Below are 16,561 nucleotides of genomic sequence, written 5' to 3' on the forward strand. Positions count from 1 at the left end.
ATCCTCATGCCTTTGAATCCACTCTGAGGATTCCTATAGGGGAGGGTAGGTGGAAAGACTCCTAAAGAGGGTGGCGTCAATGTTGTTGACACTCAGCCAACATGGCTACCACCCTCTTTCTCAGGACTTAGAGTTACACTGACCTCATAATAGACCCCCTGCCTTTCCTGGTTCTGGACCAGAGAACTATCTCCAAATTTGGCTGTGACTCCTGCCATGTCACCTATCCTCAGCGCCACAACAGTGTAGTGGCTGGGACTCGGGGTAGGAGATGCCCTCTCATATCTGAGTTCTTTTTACAGCTAATCATGCCAACGGTCAGGCTCGTCCTTGGCCTACAGACGTTCTAAACGCCTGGTTTCCTGAATTTATGTGCTTAGCGATCTGAGCAAGAAAGCCAGATTCTCGATCCATTTGCAAAAACCATCTCTCCTTGCTCAGGTCTGTAGCCCTTGGCTGCTGTTCCTGAGCTTGGCAGTGACTTTTGTTACTATGTGTGGCCAGTTGCAATGGCAACAGGAACTAATGTTTATGGAGCACTTGATAGGCATCAGGTGCTGTCTGAACAATCCCTGTGCTAACCCACTCAGCCTTGCGCTCTGCTCCACAGGGGCAGTTATTTATTAGCTCTTTTGCAGATGAAGAGGCTGGGAGGCTCTTGCCCCAAGGTCCCTTAAGCCAAGAACGAGCAGAGCCTGCTTCTGAATGGAAGCAATATGACTCCAGCGACCACTCATTCAGAGTTACTATCGTTCTGAGAGAGTGGAGATGACTCAAGGGAACATGATCCCGGTATCTGGAAAGCAGTTCTCCAACATGGAAGGGAGGAAAGGGGCTCGGAGGTCCTGCTGGTGTACCAAGCCACCATCTTGAAGCAGCCATATTGCTTCCCTGTGTGTCCCCAATTACCAGTGTGAAGCCCAACTCCAAGCACAGGAGGCTTGGCTGATTGGCTGTCTTACTGGGTTGCTAAGTACTTGCTTGAGTCAGGAAGAGTTCCTGGCACACAGGGGCAGGAGGCCTGTCTACCGTCATACTCTGCACAAAAGAAGCTGTCTGTGGAGGATGCTTAGCATGGAGCAGGAGTTCTGCTTACTGCTTCTTCCTTTTTATGTCTCTATCACCCTCCTTTTCCCAAGCACACATGTCACCATTCCTATGGTTCTGCCCAAGGGTGTTTCTCTGATGCTTAGCTCTAACACACGGCAGATTCTTTCTTCTTCCATGCCTTGGAGTAGTTGGCTTCCCCAACTCTTTCTCTGGGATGGTCAAACAATCATGGAGGAACTCCAAGACTCCAGGACAAAGGCTAGAATGTTTTTGTACAAACAAATTATGGGAAAAAACAAAGGAAAACCTTAGCCTGGATTTCAAGAAGGTTCTCCTGTTGTTATGAATGTTAAGAAGAGTTCGCACTCTCAGCTTCCAGGATGGGCCAAACAAGAGTGTATGATGGTGTTGGTGGGTGGACTTGTGAGCACAAGGGAACCTTGAAAGCTGGTCAGATGACTGTCAACGTGGATGCAGTACATTTGGCTTTCTTTTTGCCTGTGCCAGCTTTTACCCCAAACTAGCTGGACTCTATCAAAGGGATCATGGCTGTAAGCAAAGCACCCCTTTTCTAATTTCAGCTGGCATGAGAGCAAACACATTGTCCTGGAGGCACACCCCAGCTTACCAACTCCAGACTGTGGCAAGTGATGTCCAGGGCTCTGGCCTGGACAAGAGGGGCATTCTGGGTATTGACATGCAAATACCCAGGGCACAGTGTGTGTAGGAGGGCGGGAACCTTGCCTACAAGGCCTAGGCATTCCCCATGAGATCCTCAATCTCTCTCTAAGGCAGCGGCTTAAGGCAAGGATAGCCTGGTACAGTGGTGCACACTGGTGATCCTAGCATTTAAGAGGTTCAAGTCAAGAGAATCTCAGAGTTTTAAGTTATCCTTGGTTATATACTGAATGTGAGATCAGCCTAGGGCTACAGAAGACCCTGTCTCCAAAATAAATGGTGGAGGGGGAGGGAGTGTGTGACAGGAGAGGAGAGTTCCAAGAAAAGAGACGAGAAAGTGGGCCACAGTGGGAACCAGCTGCTAAGAAACAGTGCTGGCTCATGTTTCAGGGGGATGCTTGAGAATGGACTTGGCCAGACCTCAAATGAAGTCTTGGCTGCCCAGCGTGCCCATCAGAAAGCTGTCTCTTCCATCTCCAGCTGCTGCCATCCAGGGAGCTCTGCAGCCATACTCTGATGCTCTTGTTCTATTCCTGCCTCACTGGTACCCATTCTTGGTGGCATTCTCTTGGCTTCCCAATGTCCTGTGTCCAGTTCGTCCCTCATGTCTTTGTTAGCAGCTTCAAGGTGTGTGGTGCCCAGTGGACCAAGGACATACAGTCCTGTGGGCACATTTGGTGACCTTCTCTTGGCCCAATGACCCAAGACAACTCCTGAAATCTTGTTGCTGCCCCAAATATGGCTTTGGACTCAGTTATCCAGAGGGCTTGCTTCAGTGAGGGTAGGTCAAGTGCTTGATCAACATCTTAATCTTAGTGGTGTCATATGATAACTGTTGGTTCTTTTCTATGTCTTTGGAGGAAGAGGGGTAGAATGATAAGGGGTGGGAATTGGAGCCAAGGACTTCCATTTCCTTGTCACAAATTCTCTGATGGGTTTTTTTTTTTACTGATAGCCCTTGTGGGCAAGAGCTGGAGTACAACGATATAGTGTTTGCCTGGCATGCTCAAGGGTCTGGGCTCCATCATCAGCTCTTGTAAAATGAAATGAAAGCAACTCCTGAATTCTCTTCTGGCACTGTACTCAAATGCCAGCATGATCGGCAGTCTTCAGTATGTGGGTTGAGATCTCTTTGGAGGTTAAATGACCCTTTCACAGGGGTTTCTAAGACCACTGGAAAACACAGATATCTACATTATGATTCACAGCAGTATCAACATTACAGTTATGAAGTAGCAACACAAATTTTATGTTTGGGGGGAGGGGGTCACCACAACATGAAGAACTGTGTAGAAGGATCAAAGCATGAGAAAGTTGGGGAACCATTGACATAGTTGGTCTTGAGCACAGATACTTGTAATTTTGAACCACTGTCTTTGGTGTCAGGAAGCCTAGAGTGGAAAGGTCATTCCTCCCACTCAGTGGTGGGCTCACAAGAGAGGAGCCACTTCTATAACATCCTTTAGAGACGCTGTTGACTACTGAGGTTAACGATGCACAGACAGTTAATCGATGGAGCAGATGCTCAAAGCCAGGCCGGCGTACTGTGTAATTGTTAATTGGCTACTTGCTTTCTGGGCTTTTGGTTCTCCATCTGCACCGTGATGCTAGTGGTAATGGACAAAGTGATTGTTTAAATAAACCCGTCACACAGAATGTCACAGTCATTACTGCAAAGGATCCCAGGGTTGTTGGGTCTTGCTCAATCCTGCCATGGAAGCTGGGATTAAGAGGTTAAATTGAGTAAAACCTGTCACTAAAGGCTCTCACTGTTTTTAGTGGAGACAGCATGGAGGCTTCCCTTCATAGAGACCATGTTCTGAGGGGAATGAGTGCTTTGTCATAGTGTGTTAGTGAGTTTGGGGATTGGTGGCCCCAGAGATGTAGTGTGATATGAGAGGAGTTCTGAGAGGCTGGAGAAGTGGGAAGAAGCTGTGCCCAGGGCTGATTGGGGGGTGGGGGAAAAGACAGTAAGCACCAAGGCAGTAGGAAGAGGAGCAGTTCTCCTGCCCTCAGAATGATGGGAGACATAGCAGAGGACAGGGAGACATTAGTTAGGGCTGTGGGAAATGGCTCAATGAGTAAATATGTCTGCTATTGAGCCTGCAGATCTGAGTTTGGTTCCCAGACTCACACAGTGAGAGGGGGGACCAACTTCTATGACGTCCTCTGATTGTCCTCTGACTTCCACATGTGTGCCACAGCACATTTGCTCACACTCCTCATCCAAAATGAAACAAGTACATAAATAAGTGGGGGAGACAGAGAGACAGACCAGACAGACCCACCAACCCACACCCACCCACCTACCCACCCAACCACACAGACCCAGAGAGAGAGAGAGAGAGAGAGAGAGAGAGAGAGAGAGAGAGAGAGAGAGAGAGAAAATACCTGAAGCAATATTAGGAAAACAGGACAAAACAAATTCAAATTTGACTTTGGCCTGCAGACAGTACTTGGGTCTTCTTGGCAACTTCCAGTCTTGCCTTTCGCTTGCCCTGATACCAGCCTCAGCATGTTGTCACTTTTGAAGCCCCTAAGTCATGCTCTTGCAGTGTGTGTGTGTGTGTGTGTGTGTGTGTAGGGCTGCAGGAAGAGGGTGTGTGGTATCCGTCTGTTGGAAGCTTCTGGACCGTCTCTGCTCTGCCTCTCCCCACCACCCTGTTCTTTCCTTTTCCAACCCCTTTGCTCTGTTCCTATTTTTTTCTAGTGCTACACTGAGTCCATGTCTCTTCCATCTGCTTGGAATCCCCACCTTCCCCACCCTCAGCCCACCTTTGTCCTGTGGACAGCACTTGAATGCTGTCCCTGTGCGCATTTCATTTCCTTCCTCTAACAAACTGGCTTCTCTTTACACCAGCCCTCAGGGATAAGCAAACGTTTACTTCTTTCTCCTTCCTGACGGATACAGGTTGATTGTTAGATTCCCTACCTTATGAAAGACACAGTGTGTGGCAGCTATCAGTGCCATTGTCTGTGGAGACAGGCTTACCTTTCTCTCCCCACTTGAACTTAGGTGCTGCCATGAACCTGCCTCGGAGAACAAGGTACGGATGGAAGTGATGGTGGTCACTTGGCTTTGGAAGGTTTAAGAGCGGGTGTGGGGCTTGCCATACTCGTTCCATTCTGTTCCATCACCAACACTGATGTCTAAGCTGATGGCTACTCCCATCAGCCCAGTGGCCTGGAAGGGACAGCATGTGCATTGCAGCAGACATATGTAGAGAAGGTGTCAGGAAGCAAACCTGGGCTGTCCATCCTTAGAGACTTTGGGGCTGTTTGTTGCAGACCATAACCTGCCTGAATATCATGACTAATCACTAATCTAGTCATTGGTTCCATAGACTCCATTATTGGCATGGACCATCAGCCCTATGACGATAAAGTCCTAGATTTCTGTGCACCAGGTGATGCTCTATAAGGAAAAAGGTGATGATCAGGTAAAAACAGACCTGGTACCCAATAGGCTCATTAATATGTGACTTAGACAACACTGGAAGTTGTTGTCCAAAGAAAGACCTGAGGAGGCAGAGGCAGAGGCAGCTACAGGTTGTCCATGGAGGGTAGCAACAGGCCTCACGTGTGCTGGTTCACTTCCCACTTTCCTGCATTGTCTGTGCAGTCTTTCTTTAGCTCTCAGATTGTACCAGGACGCTTTACTAGTGGGAAGTCATCTTGGGAATGGACTTATCTCTGTGGACCAAGGAGCATGTAAATTTGTGTTTTTGTGGGGCTTGGAGAGGAGCCATCACATGTGGTTGGACTGCAGTGGAGGAAGCCGCATAGGAAGGTGATGAATGCAACCTTCTCAGCATCCTAGGGTGCTTCACAGTTACATCCATTTTGAATCCATCTCTTTCATTCATTCACCAAAATCAACACTTATGGAGGATTGTAGGCACTGAGCTCAGTGCTGGGAATTTAAAGGTAGCTAGGCTGTGACTTCAGCTCTCCAGGAATACTCATGCAGATGTGGAAGTCTTCTATGTTTACTTATTTGTGTGTGTGTGTGTGTGTGTGTGTGTGTGTGTGTGTGTGTGTGTGTGTGTGTGTTGGAGTGGGGCACGACCATACTAAAGCATGTGTATGGAAATCAGAGGACAACCTGCAGGAAGTCATTATCTTCTCCCACCAGGTAGGTTCCAAGGATCGAACTCAGATCCTCAAACTTGGTTGCAGGGACCTGGTGAGCCATCTTGCTGGCCCTAGAGAAATCCCTAAACTAGGGTCTACTACTCAAGACTTCCGATATCCACAGGTGAGTGGACTCGACGCTTGCAAGAATGTCAAGGTCCTGAGTCGCACCAGTCCTTGGACATGAAGAACTGATTCATTTCTAGCCAAGTGGAAGAGTGACTTTCCTTTCCTGCTAAGAGAATTTGAAATGGTCTCTTAACAGTCAGCAGAAAACACTGGAGTGGAGGGGTGGGAGTGGGGTCTGAGATCTCAAAGTTCCTCCAGAGAAAGCTGTGGGGCTTCATAAACAGAGCCCTGCTGTTTCGCATGGTGTGTTATTATAGCAAGGGAGGATGATTTGTTTATTTAGTTTTAGAGTGGGTTTCAAAACAAACTTTGACAGCTGGGGATGAGACGAGAGGATCCGGAGAGTACTGAGCCACATCTGCCCAGCCTGCTTCCGAAAGCTGACAGACCTGTTGCTACAAAGCAGCCAGGTGCAGACTTGCACGGCACAGGGTGAAGTTAACATTTTTTAAAATTTGTTTCTTCTACTTTGGATTTTGAGACAGGTTCTCACCGGGTAACTTAGCTAGCCTGGAACTTGCTTTATAAAACTTGTGGCAATTCTCTTACATCTGCCTCCTTAGCAAAAAGATGCAGAATCTGTTTGGACTCTGCCTTTCTCATTAAGTTTTCTCTTCTCTTCCTCCCTACTCCCCACCCCTCCCACCACTCTTCAGAAAGTCTGGAGTGAGACTTGAAGGTTAAAGTTTTGTCACCAGACCCAGAAGACCTTGCTTGACCATTAGGGAGGCTTTCGCTCCCAGAGGCGGAATACCACGCCAGGAACCTCTTTCAGCTTCTGTCTCTGCCAGTTTGTTCTGGTCTGAGCCGGTCAGGCTTACACAGGCATTGTACAGGGGCCAAAAAGGGACTGGACAGCCTATTCCTTTGGGGCTAGTGGCTCCAACTCCAAATTAGGGGCTCAGTGAATGTCTTTCCAAGAAGGTAAGCTTGGGTTTTGTTTCTAGATGGACTCGGGTGTTTGAGGAGGAGAAAATCATCTCTTTCAAAGCACACAGCAGGCCTGGCAAGCGGGTGAACTCTGGGAGCTAAGGCGATGAAGATGATTCGAGTTTGCGCTCAGCCCAGAGTCTCACCATTTTAAGATAAGCGGCAAGCCAACAAAATGACCGTGCTGCCAATCCCGGCTCACTTTCCCCAGGGAGGACAGCTGGATTTTCATCAGAGTCATGAGATTTGGTCTTACTGTTGTAAATATAGGCCGGGCTCTAGGATGTGGCGGCCCTGCGCTTGGCCACACTTCTCTTCAGCAACCCCTTCTTCTGTAGGTTTGGGTCTGTTGAGTAACACGGAGGCCGTTTCCCAAGGATGGCATCATATGATTGCTGGAGCCTCCAACTCACTATGTAGCTAAAAATGACCTTCAACTTCTTAGCCTCCTGCCTCTGCCTTTACATGTCGGGATTACAGAAGTGTGCTACCATGCCTGGTTTCACGTGGTGTTGGGGATTGGACCCAGAGCTTCATCCATGTTAGTCAAGGGCGTTACTAACTGACCTATATTCTTGCTCGCTCTTTCTTTTCTTTTTTAGTGAGTCTTTAACTGAAGAGTACATTTCACGATGAATTGTAATGTTTCAATATGCAACGCTCTTTTTTTTTTTTTTTTTTTGAGACAGACTTTGTAGTCCAGTGGTTCTGACTGACCTTACCTTCCCCCTTATCCTTCAGAGTGTAGAGATTACAGTCAGGAGCGACCATACCTAGGCGTTATGGAATGATTTTTTAGAAGACAGCTTGAAACACTGAAAACTTAAAACCAGGCTAAATTGAAAATGAGGATGTGGGGAGCTGATCCTGCTGTGGCATCGGAAGCCGCTAATCACAGCAGTCAGAGCAAGAGCATCAGGAGTTTCTGAGGTGCATGATAGGCCCATAAGATAAAACTGTTGATCAAAAAGGCCAAAGGAATACTTGTTATATGTAGGTCTCAAGGAAGTCAAGATATGTGTAATTGTAAATATGGTTCCTGCTTGTGAGTCTCCTTTTTTTTATCAAGTAGTCTTCACAGTGTATGTGAAAATAATCTTGAACTCCTAATTCTCCTAAACCCAGAAGACTTCCACCATGTTGGACTTTTGTAGGCTTAGATTTTTTTAAGCCTACTTTAATAAGGTTCTCAAACACTTCAACACCCCCTCCCTTTCCCCCCCACTTCTAGTCTATTGTCTAAAGGTTGGGAAGAAAATATGGTGAATAGGACAAGGGGATGTGGACCTGTTTAGAAGGGGACGATTCCAATCTCTGACAGGGTACCAGCAGCCCAGTTCAGTAGGATACCTACCATGAATCAGCAGTGGTGGCAGGATCTAGTAGAAACTGCCAGGCCTCCCCCTGGATTCGGCACGAGTCAGTGGGAGTGACCAGGACTAGCAGGAATAGCAGGATAAGTTCCCTGCTGAGTGTCTCTCAACAAAGACAAGACAAAGGCATGAGACCAGGGAAGCATTGCTCGGCTGACTATGCAAGCATGCCATCACTGTCTACTGAGTCCTATTTATACTCTCTCCAAACATCATGTGCTCTCTCGTGGGTCTTGCCTCAGCAAAACATGACATGAGTCGGTCTCACCACGTGAGTATGCGTCATGTGCCTCAACCAGAAACTTTTTCACTTGAGGTTTTTATGAGTCTTTTTGAATCTTAGCCAGCAAGGACAAAGAATTCTCATCTCTGCTGTGCCCCCTTAATTTTCTTTGTCTGAGTTGAGCACACTTGTGATTCTAGTAACAGTGGACTACACAGCAGGAGGATTGCTTCAAGGTCAGTTTGGACTACATAGCCTGGACCTGTCTTAACATCTCCTAGAAGCCCCCCTATCCCCAACTTCCCCCTATAGTCTTGTCTTTCTATCCTGCTTCAAGGTAAGGGAGACTTAATTGGTGGAGACCATTAGAAGAATCCTGTAAGTTAGAAAATGTTGTAGTCTTAGTTTCATGCCAAAGTCTAACTTGAGGTAGGACAATGGGTGAAGAACTAGTAACCATACTTTAAATCTGTGGACTCAGTCTCCTGAATGGGTGGGGCTGGTTGGACTGAGGCTCCTTGATGATGCAGGTGACACTTTGGGGGAGGGGCATATCAAGGTAGGTTTTGGAGAAGAGTTTTAAACAGTGCCTCATTAAACATGCAATTCTAGGGCCCAGGTACCTGCTCATGAACAATTACCACAGAGAAAGGAAGACTCAATTTGATACCAACACAAATATTGACAGGACCCCCTCTAAACCTGAGAGCAACCCAGAAGTCCTTCAACAGGTGAATGGCTAAACCGACTGCCATCCATTTGCATAGTAGAGTAATATTACCAAGCCATGAAAAAGAATGAGCTATGACAGCTATTGGGCTAATCTCTAGTGAACTATGCTGAATGAATGGCACCCTCCTTTTTTTATTTTTTTATTTTTTTTAATTTATTTCATACTTAATAATAATTCTTTGGTTTCCGGGCAAACATCCCCCTTCCCACTCCCATTCCTTATGGGTGTTCCCCTCCCAACCCTCCCCCCATTGCCGCCCTCCCCCCAACAGTCTAGTTCACTGGGGGTTCAGTCTTAGCAGGACCCAGGGCTTCCCCTTCCACTGGTGCTCTTACTAGGATATTCATTGCTACCTATGGGGTCAGAGTCCAGGGTCAGTCCATGTATAGTCTTTAGGTAGTGGCTTAGTCCCTGGAAGCTCTGGTTGCTTGGCATTGTTGTACATATGGGGTCTCGAGCCCCTTCAAGCTCTTCCAGTCCTTTCTCTGATTCCTTCAACGGGGGTCCTATTCTCAGTTCAGTGGTTTGCTGCTGGCATTCGCCTCTGTATTTGCTGTATTCTGGCTGTGTCTCTCAGGAGCGATCTACATCCGGCTCCTGTTGGTCTGCACTTCTTTGCTTCATCCATCTTGTCTAATTGGGTGGCTGTATATGTATGGCACCCTCCTTTAAGATAGGATGAAAGACCAAACTTAGGGCCTCCTGCCGGCCAGGCAAATGCTATGCCACAGAGAGATAGTCCTGGCCAAGCAAATGAACACCCTCAAAAGGTCGGGTGTGATTCTATTTATAATAACAAAGTATCAACTCATAGAAATAGAGACTAGTGATGAAGGAGTGGGTGTGTGGGAGGACCGGGGATGTAGCTGTGAGAGGGAAGGGAAGGATCTGATGCTGGAAATAGTCCTCATCACAATAAACAGCAGTATCCCAGCTTTGACACCGTGCCGCACAGTTTTAAAAGACCTCCTTACTGGGAGGAAACTGGACAAAAACACAAAGGGTCTGGCTTATAATTTTTTTTTGCAACTGCATGTAAATCTACAATTTGCTCAAAATATAAACTGTAATTAGAGGGGGAAAAGGTTGAGCTTTACAGAGGCAGCCCTGGTCTTGGAGCAATGGTTCTGTACCATGCAGCTTCAAGAAGAAGGAAGAACAGGTCCTTTCCTCAGTTTTGAATGTGAGCAATGAATTCACTTTCTCTAAAGCCCTGAAGGTTTTTCGTGTTCCTGTCTTGTTTTGCTTGAGGACGGGTTTCTAGTTCAGATAGTTAAGGAAGACTTTGCACTTCTAATCCGGCTGTCCCCCTCTCTCTCTTGAATGCTGGGATTACAGGCAGGCGCTGCCACGCAGGGTTTTGATGAGGTACTGGGGGTTAAACCCAAGGTCTCAGGAGTGAGGCAAACACTCTATGAACCCAGCTACATCCCAAGTTATTTTTAGCTCAGAATCAGGTTGATGGCTCTCCACAGAGGCTTTCCTCAATAGAGAGCATGTCTCTGTGAGACTCTGTGAGTTCTCTTTTGTGCTGTCACGCCCTATCTTCCTTCTCAAGGTGTCATAATCTCTGCCTGACAGAAGGCAGCCAGGGCCTGCAAGATGCAGAGTCCAGGAAGCCGGAGAAGGGTGACCTAAGGGTGCAAACAGTGTGGCTGTCTTTCTTCCCCTCTTTCTTTTCCCTCCTCCCTCCTACAGCCACGTGCAGCCTGGGGTGGGAGGCTGGGTCAGGGGTAGAGGAGGGGGTGGAATCCTTAGGTCAGCAGCTCCAAGCTGCTCATTCTGTCTGGCTCCACGGTTGGCTTTGCTCAAGCCAGAGCTGTCAACCCTGCCCTTTAAAAATGGAGCAACAAAGGAGAAAAGGGGGAGGGGACACAGGCAGGGTGGGTGCGCTGGGGGGAGGGCAGAGCTGAGGAACAGGTGGGGACTACTTAAGCAAAAAGGCCTGACTCAGCCCTTTCCTTTCAAGGACTTTTCTAAAGCACTGTTTGTTTAGTTCTCCAGGGGAGTGGTTGTGAGGCTGGGCCAGGAGGAGAGAGCAGGCATCCACTGGACTCCAGACACCCCTCTTTCTGGGGACGGGGTTAGGCACCTCCACGGACTCTGGGTGGGTTCTGCTTTCTTAGTGGCGGGGCTTAGCTGTCTAGGAAACATAGGATCATAGAGGTTGGAGGGAACAGTGGGACTCAGAAGCATTCAAGGGTTATATAGATCTCTCTACCCCGACCCCTGAAATAATGACATAACAAATCTAGAAAACGTGCCTGTGACTCCTGGGTTTGTTATTGCAACACAATTTGATTTTTTCCAGACTGGAGTTTGGAGTTCCCCTGTTATGTGTTCCTCCCCCACATTGTATTTGGTGTTGGGGCTCTCAAAAATCCCACTAGGTAGAGCCTAGGTAGAGACTAGGGACATTATCGGTGTATGGGGCAGGGTAGGGCTCTTCTGGGGGGCGGTGGAATGGTTTTTATTTTTTTTTTGGTTTGTTTGTTTAAGTAATTATTTATAAATGAAAGCTGATTTCGATGGTTTCGAAATGTTTAGCCTTACTAAGCCACTAGCAGTATCTAGGAATCAATGAAGCAGTTGTAGGGTTAGTCTGATTTTTCCCTACTGAGTCAGGCTCCACCTGAACTCAAGTTTAGAACAGTTTTGTTCTAGAAGGCAAAAAAATCTGTGCTTGAAGCAGCGAGGAGACATCTAAGGAGGACTATATAAGTCATGAACTCTCTATCTTGCTTCAAGCGAGTGCAGCCGGGAGCCTTCTCTTTAAAAGTAGATTTGTCTCCAACTCTCTGTTCTGTGTTGGCTTTTCCCTCTGCCTCTTCTTCTCTCTCTAACTGCTACTTCGGCATTCTCCCTGCTGCCTCGAGGTAGCTTAGCCAGCCTCTGGTGTCAGCTTGTCTGGTGTCAGGGGTCAGGGGTCAGAGGTCAGGGTGTCTTGACACAGAACCCAGGGCAGAGGCAGGTGTAGATGCTTATTAATAACCATCTTCTGACTTTGATGCATGAAAAGGGAGGGGAGGGCTGGGACCAACCAGCAATATTTTACCTGGTTGTTTTGCTGAATGTCAGACCAGAGTCAAAAGGTAAAAACGCCGGTGGTTTGCTATTTTTGACTAGATTTGTAATCCATGCAGAGAAAGAAATGGTCTCTCACAAGGGTGTATCAGAACGAACGCCTATTCTAATCTCTCTACCGTAGCTGAGACCAAGGACACGGGACACTCAATCAGCACTCTGGTGACTTGGCCAAGTAGCTTCTCTCTTCTGTTGTTAAAAAAATGGACAGGCTTCGTGAAATAGCAGGTTCCTCTGTGTGTTTTTGTTTTTGTTTTTTTTTTTTGTTTTGTTTTGTTTTGTTTTGTTTTTGTTTTTTCCCCTCATTTCTGAGCTACTGATGATCCAATTAGTACATCATTATATGAGCTCTATGTTGTGGGGTATTTGTGACTAGACTCTTTAAGGATAGTATTTTATATTCTAAAGCTTTAAAATCAGAAGCTTTGGTCTGGAGTGGTAGAGCACCCGTCCAGCCTTTGGGAAGCAAACACGTGCTCTTGAACACGTCACCCCAGTTCTTACCACATAGAGTTTTCTTAATTCCAAGGAGGAAACAACTACACTTATTATCACGACTTCTCAGTGCTAATTCCTCTTCGAAACTATTCCATACACAGTCTTCCTTGCCCTCACCCAAACCTGTATGCAGTGCATTGTAAGACAGAGATAGCTGTGGTCCATTTTCACTATGAGGTGTGATTAGAGTTCATCAGAGTGCCTGCAGGAGCCTAGCTGTCTGCTGGCGCCTGCTTATCTCAGGCTCTGAGAGTTAGAAAGTTTCAGGGAGTCTGTTACTTAACTGAGCCTAAGATGGGAAAGGGATTTGAGAGGTTTAAAAAACACCATCATGGGCTGGACACAGTGGCACATGCCTTTTATCCCAGCTCTTAGAAGGTGGAGGTAGGTGGACCCATGTGATTTCAAGGCTAACCTGGTCTAACCTGGTCTGCATACATTTCAGTACAACCAGGAACACACACAGTGAGAGCCTGTAATCAAAACCAGAACAGAACAAATCAAAACAAATCAAACGCCACCGCCTCTTCTCCTGTCAAATCAGCATCCAAGTGGATCCTCCTACCCCTTTTCAAAAGCTTTTCTTCATGCCTGTATCCCTTCCCCCCTCTTTAAAGAGAATTTTATGATAAAGACTGCCTTTTTTCCATTAGCCTTCTGAATTTGTTATTTATTGTCTTTTTCCAATATATATTACCATCTCGACCCTGTACCAATTTGTTGATTAATTAATTATATGAGGGTCAGGAAAGTTAAATAACTTACTCCAAGCCTCATGACTGTAGAAAATCTTAAGAGTTGGAATTCAAGCTCAGATCTAGCTCACCCCAGCCTCCTATCCTTTGTCTCTCAATGGTGCTTCCTAGACACAAACGTTTACTATTCCTTTTAGGTTGCTGGCTTTCATTTGGTTTGTCTTTCTGTCCCCTGCCTTTTGACATCCAAGGATGAACCGCCACATTTAGGCAGACAGAACAGCAAGATAAAATACCCAAAGACAGAGACAAGAGGTAAAAATTCTAACAGATAAAATTTTACCTCATTAAAAAATATCTGTGTTTTAAAGCAGGGCTTCTTCAACTTTAACCATTCGCAACCCCTCAGGAGATTCATGTAATGTAGGCATGCGGAAATGGGGCTTCTTTTGTGCCTTGGTTCTGTTTAATCTCTTCGGTTGTCCGGTTGTCCCGCAGGCTTTCAGAGGAAGGTAAATAGCTCTGAGGTGACTGGGCAGTTTCCCCAGGTTCTTGCAGTGCCAATGGTCACTGTTTACTTATTTCCTTCAGCACAATTAGTGAGCAGAAGTACTTTCTCCTCAGTGGTTCCTGCCCAGCACAGCTTATTGTCATCTTCTACCTGCACATCAGCTCCAGAAGTAAAAACGCAGCTGTTACAAATGTCGTTCATAGCTCTTCCCCCATGCTCCCCTGCCTTTGTCACTGAGCGGTGGTTACAGGGTATAACTTCTTACCATCAGTTTCTTTATTACGGTTGGTAGCCAGACTATGCATGTGACAATGGAGTTACAATGGACATTAAAGAACAGGGCTGCAGAACAGAGAGAGAATGGGTAAGTTAGAGAGAATGGGTAAGTTAGATTCCTGCATGGGGTGACAGGAGCCTGAGTCTGAGCCTGAGCCCGATACTGGTGCTGTCCTTTATGACTTCCCTGGGAGTTAAAACACGTTGTCGAGCTAGCAGGAGGAGGATGCATCCACCAGTGGAGGTCACCTTGTTCTCATGAGACACGGGCTCTGTAATTCATGCCCCATGGAAGGTGCTTCGCTGCAACCGTGTTTTGTACCCCAGGGTTTGTCTCAGTGAAGGAGGGTGTTATGGCCGAGCCAGCGCTGTTTCTCCTCATTGAGGAACAGCACCTGGGTTGCTCTCTGCTTAGTTCTTGTCCTGTCCACCGCTGTCATTCCCTCTATCTTTGACTGCCCAGTCCTGTCCCTCTTTACCGATGGCCTGATAGATGGAAAGCAGTGGGCATAACTGAGCATGTAGTTTTTTTTTAAATTTAATTTTATTTTTTCTCCATCTTTATTAAATTGGATATTTCTTATTTACATTTCAATTGTTATTCCCTTTCCCGGTTTCCAGGCCAACATCCCCCAACCCCTCCCCTCCCCTTCTATATGGGTGTTCCCCTCCCCATCCTCCCCCTCCCCTCCCAAATCCCGTTCACTGGGGGTTCAGTCTTGGCAGGACCAAGGGCTTCCCCTTCCACTGGTGCTCTTACTAGGCTATTCATTGCTACCTATGAGGTTGGAGCCCAGGGTCAGTCCATGTATAGTCTTTAGGTAGTGGCTTAGTCCCTGGAAGCTCTGGTTGGTTGGCATTGTTGTACATATGGGGTCTCAAGCCCCTTCAAGCTCCTTCAGTCCTTTCTCTGATTCCTTCAACAGGGGTTCCGTTGTCAGTTCAGTGGTTTGCTGCTGGCATTCGCCTATGTATTTGCCATATTCTGGCTGTGTCTCTCAGGAGATATCTACATCCGGTTCCTGTCAGCCTGTACTTTGCTTCATCCATCTTATCTAATTGGGTGGCTGTATATGTATATGTATATGTATATGTATATGTATATGTATATGTATATGTATATGTATATGTATATGTATATGTATATGTATATGTATATGTATATGTATATGTATATGTATATGTATATGTATATGTATATGTATATGTATATGTATATGTATATGTATGGGCCACATTTTCTGTATCCATTCCTCTGTTGAAGGGCATCTGGGTTCTCTCCAGCTTCTGGCTATTATAAATAAGGCTGCTATGAACATAGTGGAGCATGTGTCTTTGTTATTTGTTGGAGCATCTTTTGGGTATATGCCCAAGAGAGGTATAGCTGGGTCCTCAGGCAGTTCAATGTCCAATTTTCTGAGGAACCTCCAGACTGATTTCCAGAATGGTTGTACCAGTCTGCAATCCCACCAACGATGGAGGAGTGTTCCTCTTCCTCCACATCCTTGACAGCACCTGCTGTTGCCAGAGTTTTTGATTTTAGCCATTCGGACTGGTGTGAGGTGGAATCTCAGGGTTGTTTTGATTTGCATTTCCCTTATGACTAACGATGTTGAACATTTCTTTAGGTGCTTCTCAGCCATTCGGCATTCCTCAGCTGTGAATTCTTTGTTTAGCTCTGAACCCCATTTTTTTTATTTATTTATTTTTTTTTAATTAACTTGAGTATTTCTTATATACATTTCAAGTGTTATTCCCTTTCCCGGTTTCCGGGCAAAATCCCCCTCCCCCCTCCCCTTCCTTATGGGTGTTCCCCTCCCAACCCTCCCCGCATTGCCGCCCTCCCCCCATAGTCTAGTTCACTGGGGGTTCAGTCTTAGCAGGACCCAGGGCTTCCCCTTCCACTGGTGCTCTTACTAGGATATTCATTGCTACCTATGGGGTCAGAGTCCAGGGTCAGTCCATGTATAGTCTTTAGGTAGTGGCTTAGTCCCTGGAAGCTCTGGTTGCTTGACATTGTTGTACTTTTGGGGTCTCGAGCCCCTTCAAGCTCTTCCAGTTCTTTCTCTGATTCCTTCAACGGGGGACCTATTCTCAGTTCAGTGGTTTGCTGCTGGCATTCGCCTCTGTATTTGCTGTATTCTGGCTGTGTCTCTCAGGAGCGATCTACATCCGGCTCCTGTTGGTCTGCACTTCTTTGCTTCATCCATCTTGTCTAATTGGGTGGCTGTATATGTATGGGCCACA

General features: G+C 46.6%; 1 long non-coding RNA gene across 3 annotated transcripts in view; it reads left to right on the forward strand.

The window, feature by feature from the left end:
- LOC120094704 (uncharacterized) overlaps window positions 1-16,561 on the forward strand; it is a 42,386-nt gene that overhangs the window by 4,636 nt on the left and 21,189 nt on the right. For 2 of the 3 annotated variants that reach the window (XR_015629633.1, XR_015629634.1), the window contains exon 1: window positions 6,819-6,915. The exons of the other annotated variant lie outside the window; for it this stretch is intronic. This is a non-coding gene — a long non-coding RNA (uncharacterized LOC120094704). Of the gene's footprint in view, window positions 1-6,818; window positions 6,916-16,561 lie in introns of those variants that run through there. 3 annotated transcript variants of the gene reach the window in all.

Source organism: Rattus norvegicus, chromosome 9, assembly GCF_021556685.1.
Source record: "Rattus norvegicus strain SHRSP/BbbUtx chromosome 9, alternate assembly SHRSP_T2T, whole genome shotgun sequence".
NCBI lineage: Eukaryota > Metazoa > Chordata > Mammalia > Rodentia > Muridae > Rattus > Rattus norvegicus.